The 23,989-nt window shown below is 39.7% G+C and overlaps 1 protein-coding gene across 11 annotated transcripts in view; it reads left to right on the plus strand.

The window, feature by feature from the left end:
- MBNL2 (muscleblind like splicing regulator 2) overlaps positions 1-23,989 on the plus strand; it is a 363,485-nt gene that overhangs the window by 210,358 nt on the left and 129,138 nt on the right. The gene's annotated exons all lie outside the window — the stretch shown is intronic.

Below are 23,989 nucleotides of genomic sequence, written 5' to 3' on the forward strand. Positions count from 1 at the left end.
TTTTCCCTGCCATTTCCAGGTCTTTGTTTTAGGTTTAAAAGTAGAACCTTGATCTAAAACAGGAAAATCAAGGTTAACAATACTTACTGCAATTATCTGATCTTTATACATTTTTAATGAGAACACACAGCCAGCAGAATAATTTAATGAGCAGACTGGCTTTTAAAGCAGTGCTTTCACTATGCTGAACAATATCAACTTTCTTGCTGAGAACTAGCAGGAGGAAGCAATGGAGAAGATTTATGTTAAATGTTCTTGACAATGAGAAGGAAAGGAGGTATTTGGGACAGAAGTCTATTACGTTTTACATGGAACGCGGAGTTTGTACCATATTGTTAGACCATGAAAGCAAGAGTTTATAGTAAATTTTACTAGAACATTGCAAGAAAAGTATGCAAATATAGGGTCTACTCCTGTGAGGTGCAAAGCCTCTTCAACTTCAATGGGTGCTGATGTTACTCAGTACCTCCCATGATCAAACCCATAGATAGTAACAGGAATTAAAACTCTATCTTCAATAACATAGCAGTACTGCAGCATTTACTGTGTATACAAATGTAGTATAATTTTAAAAGAACAAGCAAAAAAATAATTTTAATGACTTTAGGTAAAGCAGTGAGAATTTCTCTTATTTTTATGCCTGTTATTGTATTATCTAAGCATTACTACTCAAAGCACTGTTACCCACAGATGTGGAATAATTAAGATTGAGTTGATGAACAGTAAATATCAATGTGTTTAAAGAAGAAAACTAATTTAAAAACATTCTTACTGCCTATAAACATTAGCAATAGTGTAATTTTCAGAAGAGGTTTTGAATAATTGCACTAGTAATAGTTTAAACTATTTTTAAAGGGCAACATTATCTAGATTCTTATAGACCTACCATTTGTACCTTTAAAGGAGAAGTACATGACACTAGCTCAAAACTTCTGATGTCCTCTCCCAATTCTTCATGGTCCACTTATACTTTTCTTTTTTTTTTTTTTTTTGGTGGGCCGGAGTTGGTTCATGTCTGAAAATACCCGACTCAATGCTGGGTAAAGCAGTTGACACTAGTTTTGGATGGTCTTATGTTCTAAACTTGTAACTTTTATATGCTTAACGCATCTGAGTTAATGTAACAATGTTTCGTTAAATAATTTTAACAACTGTATTATTAAATATAAAAGGATAGAGAGTCATTAAGACGTCTGCTAATGTCACTGATTGGCATTATGTCAACAATATTTCCAATTGCTGCCTAAATTTTAAATGTAGTATTTTTGTGTACATACATGGAGTATGCATCAAGCAACCTAGAGGAAAACTATCTATGAAAAATTAAATAAATAGTTCCATCTCTTCGAAACTACAAAATATAATTTAAGCTTCACAAACAGGATTTTTCTTCACATAAAGAGTTTGCTTTTGTGTGTGTTCAAAAAAACAAACAATTCTCCTCAAGGATACATGCATGAACCTTCCCTTTTAGGTCCTTCCCACACAAAACGGACCTGTTATACTTTTAGGTGGGCTTTTAGTATTATGGTATAGCCGGGAGAAAAAATTTGAAATTATTTGTAATGAACATGTAAATACTCGATATTAAATTTATTTGAGGCTAGATTCTAATAGCCTTACTCGTGTTTAGTAGCACATTTCTCCGTGAGTAGCCCCGTGGATTTTAGTGGGACTACTTGTGGAGTAACTTATTACTTGGTATGGGTAAGGATGGCAAAATCTGGCCCTTAGAAATAGTATGTAGTCACTTTTTTATTTACCATTGCTATGGTGAAACCAAGTTTAGTCAAGTTTTTTTCAGTAATGTAAAGTTGTATTTACTTATGGATGTCTACTCTTGTGTGAGCTTATGCAGTGTTTGTTTTGATTGAAAATCAAATTATTAATTTTTAGGGAACTTAGTTTTAGGATACATATAGTATATATGCCTCTTGTTAATAAGAGTATCTCACAATAAAAGTAGCAGATAATGTTGTATGCACTGTTAGATATACAAGCCTGATTAGCCCATCATATCTCCAACTGAATATTCTGGTGTGTAGCTCCTAAGTATTTCAGGAATAATCTGAGCTGAGTTCCAGGTCATTTGTGAAAAGCTCTGATTCTGACCACAATTTTTTACAGTATTCACAGACTTAACTAGGGCTCTTAAAGGTGAAGTGTATTCCTGATGAATAAATACTATATGAATAAATATTAAAAATAGTTTTAATTTCCTAAATCCATTATCTAAATATATACGTAAACTCAAATGACACATTTTTGAAGTCATTTGCTCTTGCTTTCCAGGGTCTGTGCTTAGGATTCTTGAATTATCCTGCAAAGAAGAAGAAGCCCCATGTTTTGGAAGGGTTTCCTTGTGACTCAAAAACCCAGAATTAATTGCAAAATTTGTGCAGAATCCATTCCTTGCCACAGGATTTGGCTGTACAATATAAGTTTTCATTTAAAAATATAATTTCTAGTCCTTATGGTTGTGAAACTAACCTTCCAAATGTGAACCAATGCAGTGCTGACTTGTCTGCAAACAGTGTGAAATAATAGCCTTAGAGAAATAAATTGCTGCCATTCACCTTGAAGGGAAGTACCAACCCTGAAACCTAATTTAAAAAATCTGCCCAGTTAATTATTTAACTGCTGATCATTTTAGTAGAAACATTAATCTGCAAAAACACAAGAACAACAAAAGTTTTAACGACGAAAAGCTTGATTCAGTGCTTCATTGGCGGAAGCCATGTTCCCACTGATGAAGCTACCGCCCCTCATTCGGGGTGGTTTTATTTTGTCGCCAGAAGACTCTCTACTGGCGATAAAGAGCGGCTACACAGCACCCCTTACAATGGCGCAGCTGCAATGGCACATTGTAAGGTGCGTGGTGTAGACATAATGTGGGCTACCTCAAATCCAACTGTCACAACCTCCAACTCTCCCTTTGACAGCATGTCCCTACAATGCAGTTCCATGCTTGTGCTGTCAGTGCACAATTTCATGGCACACTAAAAAATGAAAACTTTAGGGCAATGTAAAATTGAAATAAAATCCCAAAATTAGATTACATTTACAATCAAAATAACCAACACAAGGAATACTGTGCCCATATTATTTTTCATATTCAATTCAATAAAATGCTGTTTTATATTTAATTAAAGCTTCTGTAGAAATTTCAGCATGCTGCAGCAATAGCATAGTGCTGTGCAGAAATCAGGTGTACTTCCTGTACATGTGGATCCATCTTTTCCCAGATTACACAGGGCCTGGTATGTTTGTGATATCATCAACTGTTAGAGGAGAAAAACAGCTGAGCTCCAGTCCTAGAGATAAAAGGAAAACAATAAGATAGTTTTGTTTTTAAATGTATCTCTCTTTATTCTTATTATTTTGAAATATAAAGCTGGCAATTAATTTCAGATATACCCTCTACTTTCTACTGTTTCTTCTGTAACAAGAAAGTAGATATGCATGACACTGCAAAATTCAAATGAGGTAATACTTCCAGAAGTACATCTCAGTCTTTACTTACCTACATCCTAGAACAATAAATTAAGCATCCAAAAAAGTAACAGCATTCAGCAAGGAAGTAGGAAGTAAGGGAATAGTCTGTCCACTGTTTGAATGAGTAATTGTAAATAAGTGAGGGGAAGCAAGATGTGTTTATGTCAAATAGGAAAGAAGATCGAAAAGTTATAACAGTGTAGTTCATACACAGAAAGCAGAGTAGGATATAGGGACAGATGGTTTCTCATCAGATTCTGTGTTAGTTTCCTTTTTTCATCCATAATTTTTAGACATATCTGTGTAGAAGACACATCCTGAAAGAGAAAGGACTTGTTATGTATTACGTTGCTCATAAATGGAGACAAGATAGATGCAGAGGTCTATATGTTAATTAAACTTTCTATACTGTCAAGGTTCCGTCCCCACTCTGTACTCTAGGGTACAGATGTGGGGACCTGCATGAAAAACCCCCTAAGCTTATTTTTACCAGCTTAGGTTAAAACTTCCCCAAAGTACAAACTATTTTACCTTTTGTCCCTGGACTTTTTTGCTGCCACCACCAAGCGTCTAACAAATATAACAGAGAGAGAGCCCGCTTGGAAACGTCTTTCCCCTCAACCATCCCCCCCAAGCCCCACATCCCCTTTCCTGGGGAAGGCTTGATAAAAATCCTCACCAATTTGCATAGGTGAACACAGACCCAAACCCTTGGATCTTAAGAACAATGAAAAAGTAATCAGAGAAGAATTTTAATTAAAAAAAAAAAGAAAAGAATCACCTCTGTAAAATCAGGATGGTAAATACCTTACAGGGTAATCAGATTCAAAACATAGAGAATCCCTCTAGGCTAAACCTTAAGTTACAAAAAGACACAAAAACAGGAATATACATTCCATTCAGCACAACTTATTTTATCAGCCATTTAAACAAAACAGAATCTAACGCATATCTAACTAGATTGCTTACTGACTTTTTACAGGAGTTCTGACCTGCATTCCTGCTCTGGTCCCGGCAAAAAAACACACGGACAGAAAGAACCCTTTGTTTCCCCCCTCCAGCTTTGAAAGTATCTTGTCTCCTCATTTGTCATTTTGGTCAGGTGCCAGCGAGGTTGTCTTAGCTTCTTAACCCTTTACAGGTGAAAGGGTTTTTCCTCTGGCAGGAAGGATTTAAAGGTGTTTACCCTTCCCTTTATATTTATGACATATACTGTAGTCAGTATTTCTGTTACAGGAACGGTATCTGGAAAAAATTAGAGTTTACTCTCTTTAAAAAGTTTTACAGGATGCAGCTAGGCTTCTCTCCATCTTTCAGGATTTAGTGAGAATGGCAATTACAGAACTTTGGGTAGCAAATCTATTTTTATTTTTTGTAAATTCTGATTACTACTATTAACAGACAGTATACAAGATCATCCTGAATATCTAGACCCAGCAAAGAATGGATTTTATTTTCTCCAGTGTTTCTTCCTAGGTGTGCAAAATATTTCCCTCTGGGATTCTGAGGGTTTTGAGATTTTTCAGGTACTTGCTTCATGAGTTATTGTATATGCCGAAGGGGCCCACAGTCTTTTTTTCACAAGTGTCTAATTTTCTGAGTCTCTGTTATTTTGTCTCTCTTTATTTGTACTTGTCGAATACAGTTTTCTGGGCTCTGCAGTTTGTCAGCTGTCGAGAGCTTAAGTGATGGCTTCCTGGTGGCTTCCACTTTATTATCAGAATTTGCTTTCCAAAGTGGAGTTCATTTTATTTGTTTTCTGGTTTAAACTTTCCAGCAGATCTCTATTAGAGAGCTCTCCTAATGCTGAAGTGGGGACGATATGGCAGATCTGGAGGTAGCTGCTCTGTGAAGAGTCAGTGGGACACACAAGCTTAGTTTTTAATGCTTTGTGATTGTCATATAACTTAAATAGTTTACAGCATTATTATTAGCTGTTTATAACAAATATATAAATATTTAACACTAAGTGCCATAGTTCATAAACAAACGGCTTGTAACTCTGCATTTCTGGATTCTCTGACTGTCAGTCCCTGCCCCCTTTTGTAACTTAAGTGTATACGTGTGTTCTGTTAATGATTTAGGACTTCAACACTAGTTTGTATTTTATTTATGTGATTTATCCTGGGATTTCTTTGACAGCAGCACTCATTGCTAGCTTTCACAGTGTTCAGTAAGGGCTGGGAGGATGGTGATCCTATTGCTTCTATCCTAGCCAGCCTACTTGTCCATAGCCCTCTTCCCATGAATAAGGTTGGGGACATCCCCCAGTCTCCAGTCATCAGGGCAAGACCTCCATGCTGTGCCTCAAATGTGTGTGTCTGTGGGTTAGGTTTACGGTGGCCAGACAGCAAGTGTGAAAAATTGGGGCGGGATGGGGGGGTAATAGGTGCCTATATAAGAAAACCCCCCAAATATCGGGACTGTCCCTAATAAATAGGGAAGTCTGGTCATCCTAGTTAGGTTGGGGTGACATCCACACCCCATTTCCTCAAATAAAATAGAAAACAAGTTATTTGCTGGATTAGCAGGGTACAGAACTGCAGTATCAACTAGTGTGGTCACAACCACAGCACTATTGGGCAGACTTAAGAGGTCTTTACATGAAAGGGCAGGAAATGTGCATGCAAGGGAGTAAGGGGGTGGTTTTGTGTGGATTGGCTGTGCTGCAGTACTGCTTTTCCAATGGATTTGCTGAGCACGCATGGAGTTTTGTTCTAGAAGCAATGGGTGCTACTGTCTCCCAGGGCTGTATGCTACTTCAAATTAAAAAGGTATTTCAGTTCACATTTAATTTTTCCAGTTCTTTTTGTGTTTTTAAGGTCCCTGTGCTGCTACTTGGCACTTTCTGAACCCAGACTGTTCTTTGCAGAACACTTTCATTGCCATGGTGGCGCCGTTCTGTGCCAGCAGTGGGAAGCCTCTGAAAGGGCTGTGTCTATGCTGCAGAATCTTGGTAGCCAGCATTTAAAAAAAAACCCAAAAACCTAATATAATGCTCACTACTCTGACTGTGCAGTGAGTGTCCACAGTAGCCCCAATTTGAAGTGGCAACACCACCATCAAGTCAAGCAGGCAGCTTACTACTGGGCATAATCAATCCTAAAGAGGCAAGGAGCAACAGCATACATCTTAAAGGGTATGTCAAAACTGCAGTGTATACTCGTGTCCTGGCTCATGTGCATGCAGGCATATGCTTGCCAACCACAACTCTGAATGTCTATACTGCCAGCCTCACACTATCCTTACCTGTTTACCAAGGCCATGCAGGTTCTGCAGTTACATGGGTTTGGGGATAGGATTCTGGCGGCATATCCTAGGGTTGCTGGAGCCACTCTAGGAATTGTTTTACAGTGGTGTTGGTGGAGAACTTGTTGGGCCTCTGCATGGAAAGTGGTTTTAGCCCACTAACAAATTTATTTGTTAGTGATTTAACAAATCTTGCATCCGACGAAGTGGGTATTTACCCACGAAAGCTCATGCTCCAATACGTCTGTTAGTCTATAAGGTGCCACAGAACCCTCTGCCACTTTAACAAATTTAGGCTCTTCATGCTCCATCTTGGGCCTTGGCATGAATCCAGCAGTATTGGATGAGCTGATCCTGCTTGTGACTGAACTGTTTGAGGCACGGTAGATTTTCTACAAGACAGTGGCTGACATTTCAGCAGCAGTTTTTACTCTTGGAAGACAGCAGTGGGTCTCAGAGGGGAAGTATATTCATGACAGCCTACACACAACTCTAGCTGCCTTTGCTGTGGATTCCCTGTGTGCAGACTGCCATTTCTGGTGCAAAATAACTAGAACAACATGGTGGGAATACGTTGTCATGGAGACCTGGGATGAACAGCAATGGTCCAGAACTTCTGCATGAGGAAGTAGACCTTCATGGAGTTCTGTGAGGAATTCACCCCTCCGTCCGATCCTCTGGCCCCAGGACACACAAAATAGGGATAACATGTAAGAACAAATCATGCCAAACCAACCTAATTTTCATCTTTGACAGGGTTACTGGCCTATTGGTTGAGAGGAAGCTGTAGATGTGATATATCTTGATTTTAGTAAGGCTTTCGATAGTCTCACATGACATTCTCATAAGCAAACTAGAGAAATGTGGTCTAGATGAAATTACTATCAAGTGAGTGCACAACTGGTTGAAAGGCCGTACTCAAAGAGTAGTTATCAGCAGTTTGCTGTAAAATTGGAGGGGGTGGAATATCCTGCCAGGGGTCAGTCCTGGGTCTGATGATATTCACTATTTTCATTTATGACTTGGATAATGGAGTGGAGAGCATGCTTATAACATTTGCAGATGACACCAAGATGGGGGGAGTTGCAAGCACTTTGAAGGATAGGGTTAGAATTCAAAATGACCTTGACAAATTGGAGAATTGGTCTGAATTCAACAAGATGAAATTCAATAAAGACAAGTGCAAAATACTTCACTTAGGAAGTTAAAATCAAACTCACAGCTACAAAATAGGAGATGACTGGCTAGGTGGTATTACTGCTGTAAAGGGTCTGAGGTTGATAGTGGATCAGCAACTGAATGAGTCAGCAGTGTGATGCAGATGTGAGAAATGCTGATATCATTCTGGGATGTATTAATAGGAGTGTCGTATGTAAGAGATGGGAGGTAATTATTCCACTCTACTTGACACATGTGAGGTCCAGCCTCTGGACAAACTGGAGAGAGAGAGTCCAGAGGAAAGCAACACAAATGATAAAAGGTTTAGAAAACCTGCCCTCTGAGGAAAGTTAAAAAAACAAACAAACTGGGCATGTTTATTCATGAGAAATGAAAACTGAGGGGGGACCTGATAACAGTCTCCAAATGTGTTGAGGGCTGCTATAAAGAGTGCTCTGGTTAATTGTTCTCTCTGTCCACTGAAGGTAGCACAAGAAGTAATGGGCTTAATCTGCAGCAAGGGAGATTTAGAACTCCAAGGTCAGTTGTGGAATCCCCATCACTGAAGGCTTTAAAAAACCTATTTAGACAAACACTTGTCAGGGATGGTTTAGGTTTACTTGGACCTGCCACCGCACAGGTGGCTGGACTTGAAGGCTTCTTAAGGTCCCTTCCTGCTCTCCATTTCTGTGGTTCTATACCCGTGCCAAAGTAGGTTGCTGTTGCTATCTGGAAGCTGGCTACCACTGACTATTACAGGTCTGTCACAAACCGGTTTGGTGTTGGCAAGTCTGCTCCCTGTACTATAGTGGTGGAGCTCTATCCATAGGTGATGGACACAGCCAATGTGCCTGAAATAATAGCTGGCTTTGAGAGAAGCTGAACTGGGGCTATTGATGGCACTCTCATGTTCGTGCTTTGGCCTGCCTCAAGGAGGAGAGGAATACATCAGCTGCAAAAAGCACTTGTCAGTTGTTCTGTAGGCATTGGTCAACTACAAACAGGTTCATAAACCCCAACGTGGGATGGACTGGCAAGATGCGTGATGGCAGAGTGCTGAGAAGATGTGATATTTACATGCGTGGACAAGCAGGGGCTGTATTACCGCTACATGGTATGGCTATCAGTGTGTCTGTACTCACTGTTGTTTTAGGGGTCCCTATCTACCCTCTACTGCTGTGGGTCATGAAACTGTACCCAGATCTCGGAGCATCTGACAGAAGGTTTAGTTACACACTGAGTCATTGTGGAGTGCACATTTGATTGGCTGAAGACAAAATGGCACTATATGCCAACTCATTTGGATGCCAGTGTGGCCAGTGCTGTATGGTATGCTGTGTCCTGTACAATGTCTGTGAGGCTAATTGTGAGAGTTCTTATGTGGAGTGGGCTCAAAACACTGCTGGTTTGAAGTCCTGATACAGGCCACCAGTAAGTGCATCTGTCATTGTTGGGACTGAGTCCAGGAGAGCAAGGGAAATAAGGGATGCCTTGTGCACCCACATCCTTGTATTGCCAGGTGCAGTGGATATGGAAATGCGATGCTGTCATGGGGGACTGTAATGCTGTGTATTAAGTATATATATCAATATGTTTGGTAACTTCTGAGTTGTTGGTTTTATGTGATTATAAGAGTTTTAAACTTGTATTAAAAGCTTTGAATACAATTTCCTGATTTTTCCCTTCTTTTTCCAAGCACTCATGCACCAAAGTATTGTACAACCAGACTAATGTATTAACAAAACCAAAGGTATTAAAATATCCAGAAAACCATTGCAGGCATACCAGCTGCCTGTCCACAATAACTATTTACAAGTGTGCCAAGTGAAATAAAGTATAACTGTTTTCAAAACAGTGCCAGTTAACTGAAGGCCAAGCTCCACAGTCTCGCTGGTAGTGGACTGGATGTCAGAACTGTGCCACCTGTTCTTCCTCCTCCTGGTTGAATGTGTTGACTTTTGTATGCTACTTTACAGGGCTGTCGTGCACAGGGTATATCAGATCGTTCCAGTTTACAGACTTGTTAATAGCCCACCCAGCCCCTCAGTTTTTAGTGACTGCATTGGCTGTAGGATATGATAACATAGAAGAGAATCCCATGGTCACTGGAGTTGGTACAAGGACATGGTGGCTGTCGGAGAGATCAGCTGCTTTAACAGTGCCCCAGCCTGATCCCTGTTCCTTTGGTCATGTTTGAGGAAATTGGCAACCATTCTGTCCTCTCCCTTCCTATCCTGCTCCTCCCCTCCTTCCTGGTACTCCAGGTGTTTGAGACTTGTATGCCATGTCATATAACCTGTCATCTCTGGGCCTCTCTTCCCCATACTGGTTCAGGGTCCTGCCTCCAAGATTCCAGAGTGGCTGTGTTGGTGCAGCTGAGGGAGAAATCTTTGCCAAGATCATTAATGTATTTTTTTCATGGCAAGGAAAAAGAGTTTTCGACTTTACATTCTGCATCAGGACAAGGCAACAGATTGATACTTTTGTCAAAGTGATGTGTTTTCATTCTGTATTTATACCTTGGCCTATTCAGAAGCTATGTCTAGCAACATACCTTGACCAAAGACACACCATAGTAAGAATTTCAGATTGAATTTTTTTTAAAAAGTGTGTGTGGAGGGGAGAGTTGGTAGAACTCTCATGGGGGGCTAGGGCAATCCAATTAGAGTCCAGTTGTCAGTTTCAAATGGTATAGGTATTCCTGTTCTACAAATCCCAGAGTGGGAGAAGGAGTAGCTTTTTCCAGGCTACTGGTGAAATCCCATCTATCTGTGAAAAGGACATTTGCTTTTTTGTTTTGTTTTTGGTTTATTTTTGTCACCTGGTGATGGAACAGCTTATATAAGAATGGAGAGGGCTGGGAAGCTATCGAGGTAGCTGTTGGAAATTTTCCATACTGAGGAATCTCACAGACCATATCGTGTTTCTCTAAAGCATCACCTGCTACCATTCTAAAGCATCACCTGTTAGGACTGGAGGAAAATTGAACTTTAACAGGATGCTGAACTAGGGTGCAAAGGCTTGCCAACAGCTGAGCAAATTCTCACCCACCAGCCCAGACAACATGTCAAGAACAGGCAAAACCAGAGAACCGAGCACTGTGGTCCACAAAGGACTTTTCTACTGAATACAACCATTGAGTTGTGTAATCCATACTGTCTAGGACAATGGTTTAATGCTAGCAACAGTATAAGTCTGTCATTCTACTGGTGTGACAGAGGTATGAAGACAGCACTATACGCAGACACATGCGCTCATGCTTGCTAAGCCTGTAATCCTGAATCATTTTTTAATAGTAAGTGCAAAGATAAAAAATGAACCACCAGTTGCACACTTAAAAGGTTTTCTCCCTACTTGGAATCCATATTGGATTGCACATGATGGAGGGGGGAGGGAGAAAAGAGAGGAAGGGGGATGGGTTAGGGAAATGTATGGCTTCCACCCTCAACTGAAGCTAAACCCCATTCCCATTGCATTGTATATCCTCCAAAACAATAATTCTTCGAGTAGTGTCCCTATGGCTGTTCTATCACCAGGGAGGCTTGCCTTCCTTGTAAGGACATGCTCGTCTCACTGGGGTTCAAACATTGCCTCACGTGTCCCAATTGGAATGGCCACTCAAAGTGAGTTTGCTGCCTTGGAGAGTCACACATCCCCCAGAAGTGTAACATTTGTCTAGCCCTTAAATCCAGTGTGAAGAAGAACCGGGAGATTAAGTTGCATTCCCTTTACCCTGCTTCTGAGCCAGTTCAGGAGAAACTCCCCCCATATACCAGACTCTAGGCAGATCCAGTGCCCCTTTGACCTTGGCTTAGCTCTATCCTAGAAAGAGGAGGATTCCAGAGATGTCCTCAAAGGGTCCCAGGAAGAGGAGCTCTGACCAGGGTGGGTAAAAATCAATGATTTAAAAAAAAATCAGATTTTTTTATTTAAATTGGATTTTATTGATAAAATGCTTTTTGAGGAAAAAACCTATCTAAAGATAATCATAATTAAGATACATTATAGCTCAAAGATATCTTATCTTGGAATAGGGATTATAAATTTTAATTCTATAGTATGAGACAATATCTTCATGTAATGGTTAAGAAAAGTTTTGTAAATGAGTTCCAATAGTTCATGGATTGGGGATCCAATTTTATGGAGTTCCAGGGTCTTCTGTATAGATTATTTAGGTTAATCTATCTATCTATCCAGCGGGACTCAGTGCTCAGTCTAGAAGATACCAACAGAGATGCTTAGTTTTGCAGTTCTCAAACTGTGGATTTGTGTCTCCAGAGACAACATGCTTGTTAACAGCAAAAATGTTTTAAAACAAATACATAATATATAGAGGTGAGAAATAACAAACCTCAACCCTATTGTCCCTCTGCAAATTTGTGTACACAGAGTCAATCCCTTACTTCTCTCTAAAAGTGCAAAGTTTCAAAAAGTTCAATGAATAGAAGATTATTGGGGGTGGAATAGATCTGGACAAGGAGAAGAAGTCTGGAGATAAATGGGAGAAGGGAGGGACAGGCAGTAGAAACAAAAGTGAAACTGTTGGAGCAGCATATTCCAGAAGTCTTGAGGTCCTTCTAAGTGTAGCCTTAATTGATTTGAGATCTCCATACCATTCTCTCACTGGAAGGGAAAACCTATAACGGCAGCAGGCCCTAAAAGAGACTAGAGTGACCAGACAGCAAGTGTGAAAAATCGGGATGGGGTTTGGGGGTAATAGGCTCCTATATAAGACAAAGCCCCAAATATCAGGGCTGTCCCTATAAAATCGGGACATCTGGTTACCTTAAAAGTTACCTGGTTTGGGAATAAGAACCATTCAAGAAATATATGTTTGCTGATGGTGTTTTAAAGAAAGTCACATCAGTGAACTAGTGGAAGTCACTTTAGCACTTCAATTCAGAAACTGTTGAAGTGATAATCTCACTTTGAACAGCAGTAGCTTCTTCTGCCGGTGTAGAAAGAATATTTTCTTCCTCTGGACTAATTCATTCCAAACTGAGAAATCGTTTGGGACCTGAAAAAGCAGGAAAGCTTTTTTTCCCCCTTTTTTTCCTTTCAGGTTATGAACAAACAGAAAAATGAAGGTGACAACGACTGAGTTAGCTGCAGAAGCCAATATTTTAAGTTTCCCATGTTAACCTGGCTGACATAGTTGATTTATTTTTTGTTTCTTTTAAAAAAAAAATCATTTAACTATTTTAGTTAAAAACAATTTTAATAAAAACCTGATTTTAAAAAACTTGAATGTTTAACTAAATTAAAAAATTCATATGCTTGTTTTGTTAAAATATCATGTTTGCTGTTGAAGAAAAAAATCCAGAATACATAACATTGTTGTTTTAGTTAAATAAAACAATTCAAATGTCTGTCTGGTGGTGATCTCCTCCTAATCTAGCATGGCAAGAAAATCCTCCAAATACTAATGATTAACGTGTTGAATTGGAGATAGTTCACCTCCCAATGACTTCATAAATATCTGCTTCACTTACCTTTGGTAAATGAAATAACCAAACAATCATTCATTTTTTGATAGAGCTGTAAAACTAATCTGAAAAGTTTTTAAAATAAATCACTTTAAAAATGTGTAGTGTGTACCTTCTAAAAATGAAACCCACATCTATCTCTGAGCTGTGAAGAATATGTATTAAGGTTATAACAACCAACAAGAATGCACTTTTATGTAGAAATCCATGATTAAATCGAGTCTTCCTGACTAGTGGTTTAAATCATAATTTAAATCAATTTGATTTAAATCAAATCCACCCGGTCTTTGACTCCCTTCCTAAATAACCTGTCTCCCAGTTAGTTGACTCTCTCAGAGTGACTTCTTGGCTCGGTACCAGAGAGGCTAAGGACTTCTGCAGTGCTGGTAGAGCTAGAAAGTCGCAGAGCTTTTCCAAGAGCAAACATAGCTCTTACAAAGCTTTACTGTCCAGACGTGACAAAGAGGGCAAAGAGAAACATTGTTCCAGGCCGATACTGTCAGATGCAGCTTTACCACTGGTACTTCCCCTGTTTGGTTTCTCTGTACTGTGCAAGCCTAAGTGTCTGACTCTGTTGGCCCCCAACTTTTCAGAGTAGAATGACTTTTTAGAGTAGCCTGGATAGGCAGTTATGTCCCGTTGCCCTCAGCTGGTACCATCTTTACTGCTGTCTGAAGCCTTGAGCAGATGGATTACTTGATGAATACAAAGGCTTTTAAATGAGTTTTTGGGATTTCTAGAAACTGCTCATCATGGTGGTGAGGGTAATAAAGTAGGTTTTTCTGTTAGAACCAAATATTGTAAACATGGGCATAATTTGGCCTGCAGAAGCTTTAATCCTGGGAATGATGTGTGAAGTGGAAAGAACCCAGGTTGACTGAGAGAGCTCTGTGTGTGTGTGTGTGTGTGTGCGGGGGGGCTGGCAGGTAGAAAAGATATAATCTTTTTACTTGCATACTAAGCAAATTTTATATGTAAATCAGTGAGACACAATTAATACAAAAACCCACAATACCATTTTGACTAAGTCACTTTTCAGGATAGAACCATACTTAAGCATAATCACAGCAGTCACATCTCTTTGCTTTCTGATATTTAAAAATTGACAGAACATATTATCCCTGATTGACTTTTTTAGTATTCATTTTTAGACATGAATTTTACCATACAATGCATCTGCCTGAAAGAAATAAGACCTTGAAGCACAAAACCTGTTTGGAGGAAAGAAGCGCTCGGAACAGCTTAATACTTTGCCTTAAAAATAGTGTGTGGTGCGTCACGGTGAGACTTGTGCGTGGTCAAATTTAGTTTTTAGATTAGAGTTTAGTACAGGAATTAGGAGAGGTGAATAAGAATTGTCCAATATAAATTTTAATATAATATAGATTAGGGACCTATGTAGGACTAAAGCAGTAAGCAAGTTTAGTTTTTCTTTAAGTAAACAACACAACTGTAAGTATTCTCCTATTTTTTTAAATTCTGATTTTATATTAAAATATGACTGGCAACTCTGCTTGCCCAAAGCCATCTTTTGATTTGCTAGTTCAGCATTTTTGGTGTCGGACTCATGCATAAACTCCTAAAGGGGCCCAACTGTACCCTTATCTGCAGAAGCAGAGTTGAATCGCTATGATCATTATTAGAGTTGGTCAAAAATTTGTTGCTGGAAAATCGAAACATTTTGCAGGAATGTATCAGTTTTGTCAAAACTTTTGCCAAAAACTCATTGGAGTACTTTGTTTTGATAAGATTGAAGTGGTTCATTTTGACATTTATAATTTATAATGTAGAAGTCCTATTTATATCAAAATATATAAGTCAAAACAATGAAGACAAAACAAACTGAATCAATAAGGAAGTTTTGATATGTCCAAAATAAAATGCTTCTGAGATTTCAAAATTGACTCTTCATTCTGATTCAGGATGAAAGGAAATTTCAAAATGTCGATACTTCCTGAGGAACAGATGGCTTTGAGTTTTGATCAGCTCTAGTCACTATGTGAAAAGGGTAATGGAAAAAAAAAAGCTAGAGAGGAAAAGTTTTGTACTCATTGTCTCCATTCCCTGTGGTTTAACTCAGTGGATGTCAGGTGGGGAGGGATTTCTATTTATTTAAAATGTTACGTGGCTTGAAAGCCTGTTGACTTGAGGGAGCATCACACCTGATTTAAGAGCTTGTAAAATATTTAAAAATTCCATGACCAAAATAGTCTTAATGTACTTCATTTCAGTTTTTTTGTTTTCTGAGTCTATTCTCTCTCAATATTTTACTCTAACAAAAATAAAATTGAAGATTTAGTACATTAATCACTTTTACAGTATCATTTTTGTTTTGAAATCTAAAAGGGCAATATCTTGCCTGTTTTTAATTTTGTTTCTGCAAGTCCTCTTCTACCATCGGAGGGTATGTCTACACTTCGAGCTGGTAGCGTAATTCTGTAGTCGTAGATCTGTGCTAGCTCTGTTGGAGTTAGCATGTTAAAAATAGATGGTAGCCGTGGCAGCATGAGTGGAGGGACGGGCTAGCAGCCCTGAATACATGCCTAGGATCTTGCAAATGGGGACAGAAAATAAAATCTGTGCTATTTTGACATCTTTACTATAAACTGAATAAATTGTTAGGGTTTAATTGTGCAAACTACTAAGTGTCCTCTGCTCCCATTGTGATTAATGACACTGTCAGAAGTACAAAAAATTACTTTTCTGAAAAGAAAAAGGGGATTGAAACAGAATTTCCATACAGCCCCAACTCCTCCAACACAACAAAACAAAGGTGACCTATCTAGACTGGCACAGATGTATTTGAAAAATCAAATGAACAAGGAAGAAATGAGCCATCTCCTGTGCCGCCTTGTATCAGTTCAAACATGCGGGAAGTTCAGTAGTGGTGTTCCACATCACGATAAAAGGTTCATTACCTAAAAATCTGAGAGAACTAAATGTGCACTAAATGACTATAGAAGTTATCATCTGCAGGGACTGCAGTAGCACATTTATAACTTGGCCCAAATCTCTGTCTTGCATAGTTGTTGAAGGGAAGCATTTTCTCTCTGAGCTTCAGATAGATGGCTATCTGTGAAATGGGATTTGACTAAATGCTACCAGATTACTGTGGTGGAATCCAAACCTCTGGCTCTCAAGGTCTCAGCGGGCTGTAGCATTTTTTGCTCTATTGGCATCTCTGGCATATTTCCTGGGCATCAACTATCAGTCTGCTGCTCTTTCACAGAAATGGAGCCCTAGAGCCTACCTGCCTTTGGCCTCCAGGACCAGTGCTGACCCTCCCAGCCACCCAGTAGCTTAAACACACCTCCTCAAAGAACATCCCCCGAAGGTGTGAGCCATCTGGGTTAACTCTTCAAGGGACCAAGTGATAAGTGTAGCATGTAACTTGATTTAACTCAGTATTCTAGCACATTATTGCTCTTTACTTAATCATGTGAGACTTACAGAGATCTGTACAAACATAGTAAATGCTACACACATTTCCCTTACTCTAGTTCTCCCTTTCCTTGGGGGGGATCATCTGTGTTCAGGTAGGCAGGGTCTCCACTCCCCTGTCTCTCTTGCCTCATCTGGCTCTAGCAGCAGCTTCCCTCTTAAACTGGTGCAAAATGGTCAAAGAGGGAAAGCAAACAGAGAAGCTTCTGCCCTTTGTGACCATCCAGACCCTCTGTTGGATAACTCCCCGTTTCACCTGAACAGGTGACCACAGAGTCCTACCTGGTGACTTTGTTGCTAGGTGACCTCTCCCCTGACAGACCAGTTCTCCTGGCTGGGAGCCAGTCTTTTGTCTAGACTGATTACCTTTCAGTAGTCAGGTGCTTAAGTCAATAACCCTGTTTTGCCACTCACTTTTCCAATTCTGGTCCAATATGGTAACAGGACAATAAAGAAGATCGAGAACCACACAGCCAGAAAAGAGGCTGCAGTCTGGTAAAGAGAGATACAAAGTTCATAAACACAGAACATGGACAGAGTTCACCAACTGTACAGGCAGATTCCCCAAATTATCAGAGTGACAGCATCTGTTCCCAGGGTTAACAGGTCCTGGAACCTGAAGTAAGAAAATCTACTTCCATCTTTGTCTGGGGGGTCATCTGTAGTGATCTGAGGGGGAGAGCATGGGACTTGTGTTACACATCTGTGATAACTCACCAAGAAAGTTGTGAACCATGGTGTTATGCCAACTTTATTGTGTGACGGTGAAATGTGCGCACTGAGAGAGGCTGAAGAGTGGAGGATTCAGTTTTTGTGGTCACCATCAACTGTTCCATATTAAGTGCACGACAAGATCAGAAATGAGCAGTTTTGGTCACCACACTTTAAGAAAGATGTGAACAAATTGGAGCGAGTCCAGAGGAGAGCAACAAAAATTACAAGTGATTTAGAAAACATGATATACGAGGAAAGATGGAAAGAACTGGACACATTAAATTTAGAAAAGAGATGGCAGAGGGGGAATATAGGTTTTCAAATATGTAAAAGATTATTTTAAAGATGTTACCAAATTTTTTCTACATCTACCAATGGTAGGGCAAGAAGTAATCAGTTTAGTTTACAGTCAAGGAGCTTTAGTTGAATATTATGAAAAGCTTAACTGTAAGGATGGTTAAGCACTGGAACGTGTTACCAAGGGATGTTGTGGAATCCCTGTTGTTGGAGGTTTTTAAGAACAGCTTACACAAACACCTGTCAGAGATAGTCTAGGTATACTGATGCCTGCCTAAGCACGGGGGATGGACTAGATGACCTCTTGAAACTCCTGGCAGCCCTACATTTTTAAGATCAAGTATTTTGTGGCTGAACCCAGCAACCATCTCCATTGTGCTGGTTTTGTTTTGACAGCTTCCTTGGTACAGATGTATTATTAGGATGGAAGACTAGCGAATTACAAGCCATGTTTTACTAGGGAGTTGGTCAGTGATCAGTTGGTTGCCAAAAGCTTCAGTGATGTGATTGCCAGTGAAGGACATAGGTAGATCATCCAGCTAGGAGAAAGATCTGGGTGGTGCTTGATATAAATGGAAGCTATGTCCCTCTAGGATTTGCCTTGAAATCATGATGATGAATAGGAAGATGGACTGGTATAGATCCCATTTTGGGGTTTGAATCAACACCAGCTCATCCATTCTGCATCCGTGTGAATGGACAAATTGGAGAGTTGCATGTGTGCTCTATATGGTCTTGCAAAGAGGCAGGGTGAGGGGCTGGGGAATCTATTGATTAGTTTTTTCTAATTAAAACAAAAATTATTCCTCAAAACCAAAAGCAGGAAGGGGATGATATAACTTGGCCTAGTCCGCCTTCCAGAAGGTCACCAGTCTATGTTGTAAGTGGACCCAGCTGCTGGATCCCATGTGCTTCTAAACCAGCAGGGTCTGGACTGAGTCTAGTCCCTGTTGCTAACTCTAGGTCTCCAGACTCCAAGATTCAGACCTCTTGTCTGAGCCCTTCCTCAGGATTTAGGACTCTGAAATCCTGCCTCCTCAGACCCCCCCATCCCCTATTGCTTACACACAGGCCTTCAGGGTTCCATCTTGCTCTGGGTGCTCCAACTTCTAGTCTGACGCCTTTTGGGACAACATGAGAGGCAAGCAGGAAACACAGGCTTAGTAAAGGAATTAACTCACAGTAATTTTACTCTTAAAAAGTACTAGAGAGTTATGTAACTTTGAAAAAGAACAAAAGTACTGAGATGCACCCTCTGCTAACTTGATCTCATCCCTTATGTACGTCTCAGGTCTTGTTAGTGTTTCAGGCTAGGCAGAGGCCATTCTGCCATCTCTCTCTCCAGCCCGGTGGTCTTGTATGTGGTGGTGAATGGCCTCCTTCACAGAGAAGCAACTCATTGTCAAATATAGTCTGTCCCTTTTTGCTATGTGCTCCACTGATATGCTGGTCTCTTCCTCCTGCCCCAGGCTCTGGGGAGAGAGTCCATTGTTTCATGGGATAGGCCAGTAGTTGATTGACAGAATCAGTGGCCCTAGATTGTTGGCTTGATGGCTTCTCTGGGATCATCTTTCAGTGAAGTATCTATCACCTTTCCTGGGTAGGTGAGCCTGCTGGAATACATCATAATAACCTTGCATTGGCTAAGATTAGACATGAGTTCAGCACATTACACAAAATGAATGTCTTAAACTAAAAATGGATGTTACCATACAAAATGGAATTCACAGTTTACCCCACTCTCTCTTAGGGAGGTGACATCATTTGGCATACAAATCTATTGGACTAGATTCTCCATTGTTCCAGTCCTACACTCAGCATAGAATTGGAGCAGGAGGCAGGTCCTTGATGAAACTTAGAGCCATCTAAGGACTGTTCTACATTGTACCACCTTGTAACAGCTCCCTAGGGGACATTATTCTGAGTAAGAATAGCTAGTGAGCAATGCATTCTAGTTATACCTCAACCCTCCCTAGAGAACCCATTATAGTGAGGGCTGAACTGGGGAGGCAGCATAGAGCTGTTGCAGCAGTTCCATTCTTGCCCAGGGAAAATGCTTTTGTTGGGGTCATCTTGGGGTTGCTTTCACCTCTGCTGTAGGTCATCTATGCTAGGCTGGTGGTATAAAGGGTCAGAGCATATTCCAGAATCTGTCTGATCAGGAACACTTCTCTAGAAATGTTTGTACATTCCTGAAAAATATAAAGTATGTTGTTAGTATAGCAGAATGACTAACTTCTGTAATTTGACATGCGTGGGCCTTCCTAACATACCTTCCTTTGGGAATTTGATTTTATAAATACCTGTTACTCAAGGCAGTCTGCCAAAAGCAAAGCATTGGTGTCCAAGAGAGACCCAAGGATAAGTTATCTCTGGCAAGGATGATTAACCATTGTCCACAACTCTTCTGCTGGATTTTACAGATGAAATCTCCACATAATGACTGAAAAGCCAGGTTTCCCTTAACTTACAAAAAAAAAAAAAAAAGGTGAAGTGATAAAGAGGAATGATACAAAATCAGAAACGGGGTAAAAGATATAGTGGTGTATGAGGGAAATTACTGTAAATATAAAAAATATTTGAAGGAAACAGTAAAAACAATTGTCTGGTGTTGCATTGAATTGTAGCTAAAATGGAACAAGTATGAGTCCATTTCAGCAACAATACTTGTAAAGACATCAGTGCTGCAAAATATCCTTGAGGCTCCAAGTCAGCTGTGCAGACTCTTGAAATGTTTTCTGAAGCTTAGTTACACATAGTCCTCTAGCAAAGAAATACAATGAAGTGCTTGAAAAGTTGTGTGTACATTCATTTGAATGATGCCAATGTATTATCATAAGCCTAGTTATTTCACAGTTGGTGGGATATGTTCTTTCCTCTTTCCTGAAAGGGCATCGGGCATCAGTGTTGTTATACTGTAAAGCCAGCTTTAAAGTATAAACCCAATAGATTTTCTTAATAAGCTCATTGCTCTACTGTAAATAGCTTGGGGCATAGTAAAAAACCTGAACCTTAATTATAGTAGCAAAAGGGTCAACATATCAGATTAGTAATCTTGGCAAGGAAGATATGACTCATTTAAGGAAACCGATATTTGTAGGTTACATTGATAAATACAAGTGTGAACCATTCAACCCAGGGACTTTATTCTAGTGAAATTAAAATAAAGATTTAACTCTTTTAAAATTTCTTATTTTAGTGGTAATTTATATAATAGTGAACATCTTCAGGTTGAATAACAGACATTAAACTAATTTATAGTGCCTTTCTAGGAGAGGGACTGTAAATAATAATAATTACCATTTTGCAGATGAGGAAACTGATAGAGAGGTTAAGTGATTTGACTAAGGCATAAAGCAAGGCAAATTAGCAAAAGAACTGGGATTAGGTTTAGGGAATTTATGGCTCCCAGGCATTTACTCATACCACATACTACCCCTCTTACAGGTAGATTATCATTTTCTTTCTCTTTGAACAGCTCACTCAGATTCATTCAGGCACAATCTATATGCTAACAAAACTAGCTGAAAGAAGAAATAGATTTTAGTTTTAATTTGTGGAAGAAAGTAATATGTGACTGTTTTCTATTATTTATATTTGATGTATTTCTAAAAATATTGCAATTGCAGTCGAGCAGTATTCCATTCTTATTTTCCATCAAATAGCTGGTGGGACTTTATGAAAGGCTTTGTTGTTGTTGTTTTTAAACAGTTCAGCTGCATTTTTTATGTCTCATACATTTTTAGCAAGTTCAATCACAGTAGCATAAGGTGTTTTTATGTTTTTCTTTTCTTTCACAGTTCATCTGCCCATTAGTACTTATTCCACACCTGAAGTCGTTATTTTTATAACTGGATAATGACTTAAACAGCAATCCGTTATAATGCCACCTAGTCTAGTTTTTAATTGTCCAGTCATACAAAAATGTTTATATTAACCTACTATACATTCTCTCTTTTACAAATACCAGAAAGTGTGGGATACATCCCGTAGATGTTAGAGATTGGTTCTATAGGAAGACACAAATTCAACATTTCATTTGTTTGGCTTTGTTAGGACAATACCCCAGGTTCATAGACTCATAGACTTTTAAGGCCAGAACGGACCATCATGACCTCCTGCACTTTGCAGGCCTAGTCTGACCTCCTGCACTTTGCAGGCCACAGAACCTCACCCATCCACTCCTGTAATAGACCCCTAACCTCTGGCCGAGTTACTGAACCTCACATTATGATTTAAAGACTTCAAGTTACAGAGAATCCACCATTTACACTGACCCACAGAATTCATTGTTTAGTTTTCTGATCTTCAATGCTAAGGTGTTCGAGTTGTTTAACTCAAGCAAAACATGGTTTTTTGATGTTTTATATTTGTAAAAAGCATAATACAATGAAACAGGTAACTAACAAGTGTTCCAATGACCATGATTATTTATTTTTATAATCTGTTCTTGTATTTTGGGCTGCAAATTTCTGAGACAGGGACACTGTTTTAATGCAAAGAGCCTTGCACAATGGGGCCTATCACAGGGTGAGCTGACCTTTTATAGGGGCTTGCGGGTCAGCTGCACATAGTCCTAGGACCTAGGCTCAGGCCACCTGCCCAGGTGAAGGGAATAAGTCCTGGGATCACAGGGTATAAAGGTGAGATTCTGAACCGGCCCGCTGGGATAGAAAGAACAGCCTGAGTTCAGGGAAAGGAACAGGGAGATTCTTTCTCCTTAGCTCCTGAGCAGAGTTCCTGGGAAGGGAGCTCCATAAAGAGTAGGGGAGGACCTGGTTTGTGTGTGGAGCTTATGTTGGATTGTTTTATGTTTGAGAAATGAAACTCAACCCTGCAGGAAAAGAAATGAATCTTGATGTCATAGGGAGGGTGGTGGGTATTTATTTTTTATGCACTGGTTTAGAGAGCCCCATTCTGGTTAGTCCTGCGAATGTTACCATAATGTAAATGATAAAGAATAATGAAGTTTTAAACATAAAATTCAGGAAAGCAGTTTAGATTTTGTTAAATTTCAAAGATAAACCAAACAACAAAACAAAACTACACTACGTTTTGGGTCTAAGCTACCCAATAGTATTCCTTTACCCCTAGTGATATCCTGAAGGGTTTGAAATGAAAATTAGCCATGCCGCTACAAACAAAAATCTAATGATCACCAAGAAAAAGTGTCCTTTTAAGTTTCCTTTAAAAACTAAATCCATTGTTGTATAGGCTCTACTTATTTGTGAGAGGTCACACCCAATTGTTGTTTGTTTCTCTCTTCAGATTTACTTCAGGGATTCCAGCTAGGCATATCAGATTTATTTAGGGAATCTGTCTGGCAAGTTACAACTGTAAATATAGCAAACAATCCCTCTGTCATATTCTGCCTGTTGTGTACACAAGCAAGCATAAGAACGGCCATACTAAATGAGACCAATGGTCCATCTGGCCCTAGTATCCTGTCTTCCAGAAGTGGTCACCGCCAGTTGCTTCAGAGGGAGTGAACAGAACAGTGATTTTTCAATGATCCATCCCATGTCGTCCAATCCCAGCTTCTGGCAGTTGAAGGTTTAGAGACGCTTGGAGCATGGGGTTACGTCTGTGACCATCTTGGCTAACAGCTAGTGATTGATCCTCCATGAATTTATCTAATTCTTTTTTGAACCCTTCACAACAAGTTCTACAGGTTAACTGTGCATTATGTGAAGAAATATTTCTTTGTTTTAAACCCTACATGCAAATCCATCTAGATGTCTTCCAGTTCAGCCACTCCGGTCTCAAGAGCCTGTACTGTCTCTCTGAGGGTAATGGGCTGCTCGCACTATATGCACACATACACTACCTGCCACAAGGATTCAATGAAATAAGCTGGATAGCCTCCACTCTGTTGCTGGACTTCTGCCTGCATTATTTTTACTCCTGTTTTTTATTTTGTTTTGGGTGGGAGTGTGGGGATGGGAGGCTTTTGGCCTAAGTTTGGAGTATGTTGATTAGAGAGGAAGTGCAAGAAGCAGATATGCCTAAACACCACTGTAAAAAATCCCCTGTTCGCTAGCTCCTCTCATTGCTTAGGAGCTGGCTTTTTAAACCCCTGTTCTCCCTGAGTTAGCTTCTGCTCCTTCTCCAGGGATCCTAAAGAGATTGTGGATCGAAGGATAGCAGGC

The sequence above is a fragment of the Lepidochelys olivacea genome, assembly GCF_965140295.1.
Source record: "Lepidochelys olivacea isolate rLepOli2 genome assembly, chromosome: 1".
Lineage (NCBI taxonomy): Eukaryota > Metazoa > Chordata > Testudines > Cheloniidae > Lepidochelys > Lepidochelys olivacea.